Consider the following 12792-nt stretch of genomic DNA (forward strand, 5'->3'; position numbering starts at 1 on the left):
AAAATGGTTTGACATCTTAGCTGGGATCCATTGGAAGCCGTTTGCCTTCTCCAGCAAGGAGCTTCTGTTAACTCCACTGCCACACAGGGCCAGCTCATCGTCCGAGTGCTCTAACTCAATGAGCTTAACCCTGCACTACTTGGCTTATTCTTAGTCCAGAAGCTACCAGGGGCAGAGGGAGCGGTGCCTGGCAGACTCCAGCTAAGTTGTCAAATTGTTCACAAGTTATGGTGCTTAGAGTGTACCTTAAATTAAAGACTTAAAGGGACACTATAGTCACCAGAAAAACTACAGCTTAATGTAACTGTTCTGGTGAGTATAATCATTGCCTTCAGGCATTTTAATGCAAACAATGCCTTTTCAGAGAAAAAGCAGTGTTTATATTGCCCCCTGGAGACACCTCCAAGTGGACACTCCTCAGATGGCCACAGTAGGCAGCACTGTCATTCAGCGTCTCCATGCTCTGCATGGAGAAGCTGACTTTTCCTCAAAGAGATGCATTGATTTAATGCATCTCTATGAGGAGGTGCTGATTGGCTAAAACAGCGTTTGACCCCACACCCATCCCACCTCCTTGCTGTTTTCAGCCAATCCAATCCTTTTCCTATGGGAAAGAATTGGATTGGCTAAAAATCATAAATTCTGATGATGACACCAAGGAGGTGGATCAGGGGCGTGGCTAGCGTCGGTCAACCCACGCGGCACTGAAAATCAAATGAGTTTTCACCTTTTCTAAGGGAGCTAATGGGGCGGCAAGCCACCTAAATGGTGGATTAAACACTATAGGGTCAGGAAAACATGTTTGTGTTCTTGGCCCTATAGTGTTCCTCTAACATGTATATCAGGCAACTTTGCTTTCTTGAGCACAGCACCAATCCCTAGTTGAATAGAGAATGTAAAAGATACACAATGAAAAGCCAATTGAGAGAAATTAATGATAGGAGATAGCTCATTTTACAGCAAGATTTTTTTTTTTTATTTGCCACGAACCCCAAATTTAAAACTAGTAAAATAAAATGAAAGCTACTGAATGCTTACCTCAACATAATGCCTATCAATTCATCTTGTCCTTACCCACGTTCAGGATTCTAAAATAAGCCTATTTTGCCAGATGTCTGATGTCACAGTGTTCCTACTGTGCGAGGTGATGCCAGTCAATAATGATCGATGGCTTCATTCGTGGGAGGACTTACGTGCCAGTAAGACTTGCTTGTATTTCTGCTACTTTTATAAAGATTATAGACGTCACAAAGTAGTCCAACTTGGCTTTGCATATAAATAATAAGCTCAACAATAACAACACAAATGGATAAGTAAAAGTTGGTTTTAATAAATAGTTGTACTTTATTTAAAACCAGGAACGCACAAGCACACTAAAATAGCAATGCATATATTTTTGGAGTGTTTAACGATCAATTCTTCATATATGCAAATTTTATGCTACAACAATTCACATAGAGCTGTTATTTTTTTGTTTTTTAAAGACCCACTTAGGCGGACTTTGAGCATACCACCCAAAGTGCCATTTGCATCCCAAACATATGTTGGCATTCGTCACTTTTTCCCAAGTTTGCTAATTAGAAGCAGGAATCATTCTCCTTCTGTTTGTGTGTTAACACAAGAAACTCTCAGCCAATTAAACAAGGGTGCAAAGTGCAATGCAAAATCTCCCATTCACTGCTTCAAAACTACACAGTGTTTCAATAGCCCCAATCAAACCAGTGCCAGGTTGCTTTATTTGCAAATCAGTGTTACAGCCACTCTATTTTATCATAGACAACTTGAAATGAGAGAAAACTGTCTTGTTTCCACACATTGTTTTGGGGAATTATTCTAATATGGTATTTTAGTATAAAACCTTAACGTCAAATGTTCTGAAAAATCTAGCAAAAGTAAAACTTGTAAGTCAATTAATACTACTATGATTGCATAATTTCTGGTGGCCACTTACCTGTTAGACAATATGTCAGAAATGCTTATGCGCAAAACAATAGATTCAATCTTTAATGGAGCTGTTTCTCCTACTGTGCAGGATTATAAATAGCTGTAAAGCATAATTTCTATTACTGTGAAATAACATTACCATGCACAAAAGTATATATATATATATTATATATACCAAATGTAGTCTTGTGAATATTTTCACTGGGCTTCATTAATTCTCGTTTGTAGCCATACAGAGTACACACATGTGAAGCTCTGAAGCGCCGAAGTTCCAAAGTGACGATGTAAACAAATTATTTTTACTTACCCGAATTTCCGAACTGAGCCAAATTCTTTGCCCATGCACATCCCTAAAAAAAAAACCAAAAAGAGCCAATAATTTAGCTAAAATCTATAAAATCGAAAAAAAGCTAAAGGGTATTCAGCACTAAGCAATATTTGGAACATTCCAAACGGCAGCTAAATCACCGGAGCCGGGGTCTCTTGTCCCGTCCACAAACAGATTAAAGTACAAAGAGTGGTGCAGCGCCTAAAGTGTCCTTAAAAAAAAAATATATATATATATATATATATATATATAAAAGCAGGGAAAAAAAGAAAAAAAGGAAAATATATAGTGTAGTATGTCACTGTCCAAATAAATAGAATAAAACAAATACACTAAAATTGTAGCTCCAACTTAAATGCCTGGGGGGAACAATCCCCGCCTATGGATATAGTGTGGTTCTTGGTGGTTGCGGTCACTCAAATGGTGGAAATCTATGAGCATAAATTCAAATATATATATATATATATATATATATATATATATATACACAAACAAACATTTTTTGTTGTTTCAGTTTTCTTTTTGATTCACAAATAATTCATTAAAAGGGACTTCTCTCCTTCTCCGGCGTGTTATACCTCCCTGGGCACGTGTCGCTTTCTGGTGCTGTATCGGACCACATCACATAATTCCAGCGATGCTGCTCTCGTATGTTTTGATATCACTTTTGACAATAGCTAACAGCGTAATGTTTGGCACTATGACTGTTTGCGTCTTGTTGTGGTTTTACTCGGCTCTACTCCTTTTTTATTCTGATTTCTCCTCTCCCTTACTTTGGCTTGCTTCTCTAATCCTTGACTCCGGCCTGTCCCTGACTTCTCAGACGGTTCTTTTTCTTTATAACGTTAAGCCCGGCCACTCTAAGCGCTGATAATACGTTTTTCTAGTTTGCCCTGGGTTTTTATGTTGCGGGACACTCACCTTGACAGGGATCTGCTTCAGGGACTCAAACTAAAATACCAGCATCAACTGAATACATCATTAAAGAGCAAACAGGCTTGTTAGGGTTACAGCATACTGTGTGAAAAATATAAATTAGATTAGCACCCAAAATCCAGTTGTCACCACTTCATAGTCTAAATTGACATATTTTAAAACATTTAGTAGCACTTAGTCATAGGTGTTCAAAATAATAGTGACCAAGTGAGATATTAGTTTTTGCTTCAGTCAGTCATATTAGAGAGATATCAGTTTTTGCTTCAGTCAGACCAGCCATGCACGGTAGGTTTGCCTTACATAGCTACATAGCTGAAAATGTGCCAATCAAGTACACCTTTTCTCACATTTGTTTTTGCTGTTGAACCAAAAGAAGGCAAACAACCCAGTCTGAAGCAGATCTACTTTTGCAACAAACTAGGAAAACAATCCTTGACCCCAGAATGGCAGTCCGATATCTCATTGAACCAAGAAGCTATTATCCCACTAATTAAAAATGATATCCCTGTATATCACCGCATTAAATACTTGTTAATGCAAGTATTTACCCAATTGCTGTTTAAACATATGCATAGATTATGATAAAACCACCTCTTTAGGCAGAGAATTCCACATCCTTATTGTTTTTACTGTAAAAAAAACTTTATTTTGCCTTAGGCTAAATCTCATTTCTACCACTCTAAATGCGAGTCCTGTTTATGAACAGATTTTCAGGCAATGGTTTTTATTGGCCCCGAATATATTTACAAAATGCTTTCATATCCCCTCTGAGGCGTTGTTTTTCCAAACTAAAGAGATTTAAATTTGTTAACCTTTATACATAACCTCTGATGGATAATCTCAGAACTCTATCCAGATAAATCAAAATCAGTACTTTCTCATCTTTCCATCTCATGCAGGCCCACGGTGTCTAGTACATAAGGGCACGGGAATATGACATCATATCTCTGTACATTTGAGGTTCACAAGACATTTCACTCTAATATCAGCCTGACTATGAAAAGATTCTGACTGAGGGAAGCTTGTCCCCTTTACTGTGCGGGATAGACATCGCTGACCTGTCTACCCTCTATGGTGGAAATGTCCTAAATCAAGAATAAGCAACACTCAGCACTCCAGCAGCAGTGGGCAGCTACTCCTATGGAGCTCTGCCAGAAAGTTAGTAAACTGAGTGTGAAAAGATTTGTATCCCTTCAACAAAGAATGAGAAATGGAAACTAATTCAGTTCATTGAATAAACTCACTGTTAATCTTAAATAATGTTACAGAGCCTGATTTTTTTCTAAAATAGCAGCATGGCAAGAAAGTATCTTAAGTTCACAGTTAATTTGTTATTAGCCTACAGCCTGTGACAACCTGGGTCATGCCTAGTGCTCACGACTGAGCAGTATACACGTGCACTTAGCATTAAGGTATACGCTGTGTGGTATTTAAACATAATGTTATTTAGAGGTAACAGGACATGAAGTGAAAAATAAAAACTCAATCAGTTGCATGGGAATTCTACGTTTCACCGGTGAACCTGGACTGAGCATTTTGGTAACAATGAAAAACAGCTGGCTGGTCGTGTTTATATATTTTACATGCACGCTCCTATTGTCCAACGGAAATTGTGTTTTAAAGTATAGGAGCAGCATTCAATATTATTAGCATAGCAGGAGTTGCATCTTCTGCAAGTGGTTCCATTACCAAGGTCCTATCTTAATCCTGAAGGTCATAGTAGGACTCTGGGTGTGACGTGTGGAATATATGGGTGGTGGGTTGATATAATTAAAGGAAAGGGTGGCATAGAGCAGTGCTCCTCAAGCCTCTCCTCAAGGCACACCTAACAGTCCAGGATTTAGAGATTACCCAGGTGTGTCTAAGGTGTTAAAAATAAATAAAAATAAACACCTTAGATGCTAAGGTGTTTTTTCCCCCTTTTTCTAAACACCTTAGACACAACCGGGTAACCCCTAAATCCTGGACTGTTAGGTGTGCCTTGAGGAGAGGCTTGAGGAGCACTGGCATAGAGTATACTATGTTTGTACAAGCATTGAAATGCATAGGAGCATAATTTGATCACCTACCTGCAGAGTGTGAAACCAACTCTGGTTGGAGCATAAGAACTATTCAGCATAGCAATGGCAAGAACATGATCTAAAGTAGACAACAATCTAAAAAGCAGCGTACCCAGTGCAGCACTGTACACCTTCTGGCAAGTTATGAGAGGATGTCATTGCTCACTCAGACTTGTTTTATTCTTCAAGTAGCCAAATAAGACTACACAGCAGTTATTTAGCACCTGCGAAAGTGACTGCCTAGAGATTTCAAGCGAATAACGAAGACATTTCATGGCATCATCTTACACGAAAATATCCTGTGAATCCAAACATAGAGGCTTGCCAACAAGAGAAAAGAAGCCGTGGACTTCACCAAGGCTTGCTCACCACTTACTGCAGTTGTCAACACATAGCTCTGAACAAGCTGTCAGAAATATGGTCGTCTTGCGCTCTCTTAAAATCGCTGCAGGAGTAATGATAGGTCGGCTTTTGATTAGTGATTTTGAAAAGGAAATAATGCAGATCAGGTTATGCAGTATATATTATCAGAAATTCTACAGGGGTTTTAGAAAAAGAATTACTTGAACATACTAGAACTGAGACATGCAAAGATAGTGTAATAAATTCACCGTGTCTGTTTATTCAGCACCCCACAGAGACCGTTTAGTGTTAAAATGATGTTAAAGTTTTTTTAATGTCCCTCTCTTGACATCAATGGTGGCTTTGTATCACACCAAGAAAACCGAGAAACGTGCTCAGTTTCATTTTAATGAATTTGGACATTTTTCTATGGATGTAAAACGAAAAGTACACAAGAGTCTGACAAGCTGTTTAAAATTTTTTTTTTTTTTAAATGTAAGTGGTTCATTTTGAAAAAGCCACAAATTTTCCTAAATAAATCAGTTCGGTGTTGATATATTCAAATGTAGGACAATTCTTCTCAGTTACTTAGTAGATTGTTTGTGAATCATGACTACTTACAGACATGTGCAGAAAGGTCCAAATAGAATTTGAATTATTATCCTGAGTAGAACTTGAATAAAACATTCAAATGATCCAATAAATTATTAAACAGACACTATAGTCACTAGAACAACTACAGCTTAATGTAGTTGTTCTGGTGAGTATAATCAGTCCCTTCAAGTGACTGATTGTACTCACTTCCATTTTATAGAAAAAGCAGTGTTTACATTACAGTCTAGGAACACCTAGGCTCCTAGAGGTGCCTACTTGGCCAGTGCTGCACAGTGTGACTGACGTTCAGTGTCTCCACCCTCTGCATGGAGACACTGAACTTTCCCCATAGAGATGCATTGATTCAATGCATCTCTATGAGGAGATGCTGACTGGCAAGGGGACCGTTTGGCTCTGCCTCCCACCCCGCCTTCTTGGCTGAGATAATCACAATTGACGATCTCAGCCAATCCAATGCTTTCCTATGGGAAAACATTGTGATTGGCTGAGATCATCAATTCTGATGACGTCAGTCATAGAGGTGGATCGGGAGCAGGGCAAGATGCGAGGGGTCCAGCGCGGCACTTGAAAAAGATGAATAAATCAGCTTTCTAAAATAAGGTAAGGGGGGCTGACCACCTAATCTGTGGTTTTAGAACTATAGCTCGTGTTCCTGACACGATTGTCCCCCTTTGATTATTTTAATCTTCAGGTTGTAAAATAGATAGACTGCATGGTTATTAAAGAGGAACTGTCAGTGGTTTGCACCCCGTCGCAGGGTTGACCACAGTGAACATAGGTGAAGTGCTGAAAGAAAAAAAAACACTTCTGCTTTATGCGCAATTTCCCAGCCATGTGTACTCAAGCATGCCTTCAGTAGTACTGTACATGCCGCTGCAGTGGCTAATCTAATGTAGATGCAGTTAATTAATAACCCAACCAATGACTACCTATACTTACCTAATCTTTTGTACAAAAATCTTATAGTTCTACTTTAAGATGTATAACCTGAATTGTTGGATATTAAATATAGATTAAATATAAATGAGTTTATTCACCTTCCAAATATGCATGTCTCTGTTATTGGTATATGCTATTAGTTATAGGAAGGACGGAACCTTGAACATTTATCTGTTATTGGTTATAACTTGATTCTAGGATTGAATAACCTTTAACGGGACACTCTTAGCACCACAGTTATAACATCTTAATGCAACAGTTTTGTTGCACCGATGCTGTTCTTTTTCTTGGGCAATGTAAAACATTGCAGTTTCCGATATATGGCAATGTTTAGATTTTGCCAAAAACATGCCTTTAGAAGCTGTCAGATAGTCATTCGATGTGCTTCGTCATTGATACCTTTTTCGGCAGCATCATTACACACAGTATGCTTCTCATTGAGAATTACTAGATTCAGTGCTTCTCTATGAAAACTATTGGATTTGCGGATCGTGGCGATTGCCATAAATGTTCAGTAGTTCTGATTGCAGGTCTTAAAGCGTTACTCCAAGCACCATGACCTCTTCAGTGATTTCAAGTGGCCATGTTGCCTGGAGTCTGCATGTGCAATGTTTCGCTTACCAATTCCAACTTCCACCTCTGGCAGCGTCATTAGGTTGTCATTATCCAGACCAGCACGGAAGTAGAGTTGCACTCATTGGCTGAGAGTGATCAGCCAATGAATGGCCGGCGAGATCGACTTCTGACTTCTGCAACTCTGCAGAAGCCAGATGTCGTCACTGGCCACTGGAGGCCAGCGGGCACCCAAGTAAGAGGGAAAACCATTGTAAAACAGTTTGCCCCATTACCGGGGAAATTATTCATGGTACTTCTGGCATTATAACCACTACAGCAGGCTGTGGTGGTTATGATTCTCGGAGTAAGCCTTTAAGCCTACTGTTGGCATCAGATAAACAAATTAACCAAAAGACTGACTGGGAACTATTGGGCTTGTATCTTATACTGCCTAAAATCACAGGCGTGCTATTCCTGCTCTATACCAAATAGAAAAATTCCTTGCAGATTGTTGTATGTCAAAGCTCAATTATATCTTCCCACAGATACCTCAAAGCAGGACAGATTACATTTCCAGATTACAGATGCAGTCTGCTGGCAATCACAACTGGATCTGAGAACCTTCTCTACTCCTGTCTGTTCATTCATTCTTTTTACCAACTCATCTTTGCTGAATTTGTTTTTGAATCATACAGCAGTTATTCATGCATGTATTTATAGACCTCTGATTGGTTAAGACGTCTTATCTACCTCCGGGCCAACTTTCTCACCTCCCGGTAACTAAGTGTGTACAGTTTACAGCAAACAAACACTGCTTTATGTATTTTGAAGAAAAAATACTTCATTTTGAAAAATTTGCCCAGACGTTATTGCCAAAGACACTTGCTAGTTCGATCTTGCGGTCTTACTTTCTCAACTGCATATATTATGCTGAAATCCATGTAGATTTTTTTTTTTCTAGGAAAACTCAGTGAATCTTGTTGGCCAAATATCAACACATTTTATGTGTGTCTAGCCATTTCTGTGAAACCATTTTCAAAAAAAGGATAAGAAAATGTATCACGCACTCTCTCGGGCTAATTCAATCACGAATGTCACCAATACAGCTTTCGCACCAGTAGATTTATAATAAATTATAATAAATGTTAAGTATAATAAAAGCTTGAACTTTTTGTTTAACCCCTTAAGGACACATGACGTGTGTGACATGTCATGATTCCCTTTTATTCCAGACGTTTGGTCCTTAAGGGGTTAAATTTACATGTAAGGGGGGTGACATTTGGCAGCAATCTAGAGGGTACAGATGCTACTTCTTGCACCACTCCAACTCTTCAACCAAACATACGCAGACTTCTGAACCAGTTACTGCCAAAATTATGTAAACTACGCAAAAAATCCAAAACAAAACACAAAAAACAGGTTGCGCTGATTACTGTGTGTATTAAGTTCAATAAAACTATTCTTTGGAAGATCCTGGCTTGGAATCGTCCAGACTTCAGTTGGTGATGAGTATATATGTACCAAAACATAAAATAGCCAGTAACAGACATACATAGTGACCTAAAATAAAGAAATACATTTAAAAAAATGAAATTTTGAATATTAGCTCCCACACTTGAAATTTGTAGGATTTAGGTATTATTCCCTATTTAAAGGGTTACTTCAACCAAAACTGCCTTGCTGGCATAAACCACCCTCTGTAATTAAAATAAACAAAACAAATTTTGAGTTTGCTGCAATCAGTCTCTAAGGCTGAGTTCTCCCTAAAGCCCAATCCTGAAGGATCCTGGGTGGCACTGGCCGTCCATTGCCACCATGCTATGAACACTGCTGACATTAGCAGCCCAGAAGTGAAGTGGTCATAGTGCTAGAAGTACACCTTTAAATCCAGTTTAGTTTATATACTGAATTGTTAACTTTTTCCATGTTTTTCTAGAACATAAGGGATTACATCTTATTTCAGTTCTAGATATGTTTGGGAAGACAAGTAGCATCCTGTTGTGATATCGGTTTATTCATGTTCCTTACCATTACTCCAACAAAAAAGGTATTAAAATACCTCATTAATTGACGTCCCGAGTCCTGCAGCACAGTTGTGATATTTGTGAAAGCTCTACTACAGAACATTTGATAATATCACAAGTCCCCCCCAAGTTCTGGGTACCCTAATTTGACCTCTCTCACTTCTACTCAGCATACTCCATCTGCCCTATAGAGATACCTGTAAAATCTTCAGATGTTTTTAGATATTGTTCACAAGGAATTCATATATATCTACCAGATACATTTGGTTACCTAAGCTCCTGATCAATTTATCTTCACTGGATATTTCACTTCTATTTAGCATATTTTTTTGTCATAAAACTAAATGAAGATCCTAACATATTATCTTAAAGGTTTATACATATCCCATCTTCAACTTCTTAAAAATCCTTAACCTACTCCAAACACCATGACCATCTCAGTGATTTTAGGTGGTCGGGGTGCTTTGAGTTTGTATGTGTAATGGCTTGCAATGAAACGCTGCACATACAGAATTTAAAGGGACACTATAGTCACCAAAACAACTTTAGTTTAATGAAGCAGTTTTGGTTTATAGATCATGTCCCTGCAGTCTCACTGCTCAATTCTCTGCCATTTAGTAGTTAAATCACTTTAACTAATACAGCCCTAGCTACACCTCCCTGCATGTGACTTGCACAGCCTTCCTAAACACTTCCTGTAAAGAGTCATCTAAAGTTTATCCTTCCTTTATTGCAAGTTCTGTTTAATTTAGATTTCCTTATCCCCTGCTATGTTAATAGCTTGCTAGACCCTGCAAAAGCCTCCTGTATGTGATTAAAGTTAAATTTACAGAGATTGAGATACAATTGTTTAAGGTAAATTACATCTGATTTAAAGTGAAACCATTTTTTTTCATGCAGGCTGTGTCAGTCAGAGCCAGGGGAGGTGTGACAAGGGCTGTATAAACAGAAACAAAGTGATTTAACTCCTAAATGGCAGTGAATTGAGCAGTGAAACCTGAGAAGCATGATCTATACACTAAAACTGCTTTATTAAGCTAAAGTTGTTAAGGTGACTATAGTGTTCCTTAAATAAGTGACAACTGTAAGCTTATATGATTTTTAATATAATACTTGCATCAAGTTTTAAAAGGAAAAAGATTTAAAAAAACAATAAAATGTAATTATATTTATATAAAACAAAAACTCTTCGAGGAGGTTCCTTCAGCCATATATATGCACCTTGGGTGAGATAAAGTGCTGCCATCAGAAATTTTAGAGCTGCTTACACAGCTCAAGCTACCCCAAGTCCACCCCATTCCCCCCATTCCACCATGATCTGGCAGGACTTACTGTCCCGCCTGCCGTGACGCATTGAGCGTGGGTAAAGGGGTTGTATCAAGTGCATAGGGGCTATAGAATGTACATGTATATTAACGTGTATTTTATTAATATATGTAATTGTTCAGAGTAAGGCAGTGTTAACACTAAAAAGCCTGTAGGGACAGGTTATAGAAAAATGTAACTATATCAAGCTGTACTATTCTGGTGACTATAGCGTCCCTTTAATATTTTTGGATCAGCTTGACAAATTATTTAAAAAATTTGGGGAAAAATTGAAATAACTTTTTTCAAAATCTTAAAATATATTTAAAAAAAATCTATAATATAGAAAAATATATTAATCGATACAAATATGAAAATATATAAATAGTTTTTAAAATATTAAATCATTTGACATGCTTATTCAAACATATTAAATTGAGGCCATTATAAGGTAAAGCAAAATTATAACGCAGACCAGATACACAAAGTATTTATCACATAACATAAGAATTATATATAATTGCATTATATATAACTTGGAAAAGGGCCCCCTCACACCCCAGCCACCTATTGATTACATTAATGCTCTTTTTGGACCCAGTTTCCCAGCCTACGTTATCGACTGCCAAACACAAACTCCCCTAGCACTCTTTTCTCCAAAAGAGATAGCTGATACTATATTGTCCCTACCTAAGGGAAACAGCTAGGATCTAATGAGTTTTCCAAGTATTCCATTATTCTTTTCTGATATTCTTACTTCCCATCTCCATGCGTTAGTTATAGATGCTGCCCAAATGTACAGTTTAACAAAATATGTTCTTTTAGCCATTATTACAGCCATTTCAAAGCCAGCATAATATCAAACTTAATGTAAAAAAAATCCAGACCAATGTATCTTCTGATTTTTTAAGCAAAACTTTATGCCGACTATATGCTACCAGAAATGTCCATATTGTGACTCCCATTATAAGCCACTTTATTGTTCGAAGTGATCTTTCTTGAGGGCAATTCTAAAAAACGCTACCTTTGCCTTATCAATAATCCCTAAGCACATATTTTGACAACTTTTTTGTTGTTGTTGTTGTTTTGCTTTTTATATCTCTACCCTTATTCAGTGGCGGAACTAAAGTAGGGGGCCCCGGTACAAGAGTCCCCCCCCCCTCCCCTCTCAATCACTAGGGTGGCCAAAAGGTAGATCTCCATCTGTTGTACTATTCCCACAACATGCCAATATGGGGATCTACTATTTGCCCATCCTTGCAAAGTTGCATTTGTGAGCAAAGACAAAATAAATTAGCTTACTATATAATACACTAGAAAGACACACCCCCAAAAAGTGTACCTCACACACACTATATAAAATATGCACAAAAGCGTGTATAAAACCCCAAGGGTGATATACACAGGTAGAGGGTGGTACAAAACAATACAACCTGTTTATGGCTGATCGTGAACGTGGAATCTATTGAATGGCAAAAATACAAAATATGGTGAAGTAAATAAGGCAAAGATAAATTTTGCACGTGGTAGAGAACTTACAAAAGAGAGATGGTAATCACGCCTGTCACCCTGTCAGGGGTATTGTCCAAATGAAGGATCAGATGTATATGATAGAGACTGGATAGCAGTGGAAGCAGGTGTCTGTCTCGTAGTATATGGAGAGGAGAAGTTCCAGATTCAATCGCTTATACGGCAATATCACTTTTGCTCAGGAATAAAAGAAAATAGAAATAGTGCAGATTGT

The sequence above is a fragment of the Pelobates fuscus genome, chromosome 5, assembly GCF_036172605.1.
Source record: "Pelobates fuscus isolate aPelFus1 chromosome 5, aPelFus1.pri, whole genome shotgun sequence".
Lineage (NCBI taxonomy): Eukaryota > Metazoa > Chordata > Amphibia > Anura > Pelobatidae > Pelobates > Pelobates fuscus.